Consider the following 2,797-nt stretch of genomic DNA (forward strand, 5'->3'; position numbering starts at 1 on the left):
CGGTGCGTTACAGGGAACTCAAAAAGAGTAATGCGGTAGAGATTGACGCTTTTGAGAAGTGGCGTTAGTGTAAAATGCTGCGTATACCTTGGACAGCTAGAACAATAAACCTCTCCATTTTAAAAGAGCTCAACATTACCACTCGGCTCTCTGCAACATTCCATGAGTGGGCCTTTAGATTCCTAAGACATATTATGCGGTCTCCAATGCATGATGTGTAGTATGACATAATTTTAGGTCAAATGAAAGGCGAACGTGCTTGAGATGGTGCATGTATTAGATGGACACAATATTACAATGATAAGCAATGAGGGAACAAAACAGAAGTAGAAAAATGTTTGAAGAGGTCAGCAATGAGTGTTTAGAGCAAAAATTTCCCCTCTTCGGAAGTCAGAAGACTCAGCCATCAAGTTCATCGAGCAGGATGAATGAATGCTATAGCATGCGATGTCATATAATATCACATCTTGACTACGTCATGTGACAGACATGCTTATGCATCCGAATTGTATAGCATTTGTTCTCACATAGCGTATAATTTTTTTATTTCATATTGACGCGGATTGTATAGCATTCGCCTTGCATAGCATTACGCGTCACATACAAACCTAAAATATATATTTGTAGTGATAGGAATGTTATAACAGTCCCAAAATTTCCATACAAAATTTAGGTGTCCAACTGGTGTGACTGAGCGTCCGCGAACGTGTTAATCATTATTTTTTTCTATATAACTGGCCAAAACAAGTCCAAAAACGAATGAAATATAAATTGAGATGTATAAACTATCATAAAAAAGCGGCCAAGTGCGAGTCGGACTCGCCCATGAAGGGTTCCGTATTTAGGCGATTTATGACGTATAAAAAAAAACTACTTACTAGATCTCGTTCAAACCAATTTTCGGTGGAAGTTTACATGGTAATTTACATCATATATTTTTTTTAGTTTTATCATTCTCTTATTTTAGAAGTTACAGGGGGGGGGGGGGGGACACACATTTTACCACTTTGGAAGTGTCTCTCGCGCAAACTATTCAGTTTAGAAAAAAATGATATTAGAAACCTCAATATCATTTTTGAAGAGCTATCCATAGATAGCCCACACGTATGGGTTTGATGAAAAAAAAATTTTTGAGTTTCAGTTTGAAGTATGGGGAACCCCAAAAATGTATTGTTTTTTTTTTCTATTTTTGTGTGAAAATCTTAATGCGGTTCACAAAATACATCTACTTACCAAGTTTCAACAGTATAGTTCTTATAGTTTCGGAGAAAAGTGGCTGTGACATACGGACGGACAGACAGACGGACAGACGGACAGACGGACAGACGGACAGACGGACAGACAGACAGACAGACAGACATGACGAATCTATAAGGGTTCCGTTTTTTGCCATTTGGCTACGGAACCCTAAAAATGTGTCTTTGTTCATACAGAGCCAGCTTATGCTTCATTTTTGGCTGTCTTTGTAAAAGTTGCTTAACCCCCTCGTTAATAGGGGTACTTACCTTAATGTTCCTCGTGAGATTCCGAATACTCCAAGAACCATGAAAAGTCCGATTCATTTAATATGATGGCCCTAGTTGCAGATGCTGTAAAACAGTCATTGCAAGGTATTGATACGCACAGTAGACACGAACGTAGTCATAGCAGCTAGACTAGATTCATGCGTACGATTATTTCCCCAACTACATGAATTGTGGGCTCGCGTTGACACAGTGGAAAACACAATTATATCACATGACACACCATTGCATCCACAACAGGTCAGGGAATTATAATTTAAGCCAATAAAATTATCTATTCTATGTATAAGCTAAGTAAACTATCTTTTATTTACCATAAAAGAGCGGAAGTCTTACCCCTGTTTCGAGCATTTAGTGGAAAGGGGAGGAAAAGTGAATTCGAAGCATGGAATCTATTCAGAGTTCAACCAAGCCATTACAAGGATTCAAGATTGCTCCATCTTGTCAGAACAAGATGGAGCAATAGCAGTGGCTAAAAGCATTCCCCTAAAATACTAAAATGTGGTAATAAGTGCAATATTGAAGAAGGCAAGTTACACCGGGATACTGAAATGAAGAGTTGTATAATTGTTATACCTGTTCTATGAGATTAAGTCGCTGCTAAGTTATTTTATTATTAAATTCCATAATGTATACCTACTTCTAACAAAAGGGAGCCATATAAATATCAAATATCAACATTTATTCAGCAAATAGGCCACAAGGGCACTTTCACACGTCAATATGGAATTTACATACAGCAAAAAAAAAAACACATCAATAATTATAAAATACAACTAAGCCGTAAATATCAAATCAAACTAACATAGAGATGTATAAAGCCTCTAAATGTCGAATTACAAAAAAACGCAATAACAATAGTATTGAAAAAAAAAAACACAAAGATACAAAAACTATAATCTAAAATTATTTAGAGATGTAAATGTCTCTAAGTGTCATCATAACTAAAAGATTACAATATATAGTAGTTAATCAAATTATCCTTAGAGATGTATAGGGTCTCCAAGAGTCAAAATCCTGTATACCTAATTAAAACATTCATTAAATTAAAGAAAATGATAGTAAAAATAAAATAGCATACGAGAACCGAATGAGGTGTGTCAATGTAATTATACTCAAAAATAAAGTTACTAAATATAATAGCTCGTGTTAGCTTAAATAGACCAGTCTCCACAAACAGCACCCGTTCACGAGTATGACGCGTATCTCAGCCATCGCCTCTCTCAACCTTCATTCGGGAAAGTGGCGACCCGATCAACAACGCCACCGTAAGC

The sequence above is a fragment of the Cydia amplana genome, chromosome 3 (assembly GCF_948474715.1).
Source record: "Cydia amplana chromosome 3, ilCydAmpl1.1, whole genome shotgun sequence".
NCBI classification, from domain to species: domain Eukaryota; kingdom Metazoa; phylum Arthropoda; class Insecta; order Lepidoptera; family Tortricidae; genus Cydia; species Cydia amplana.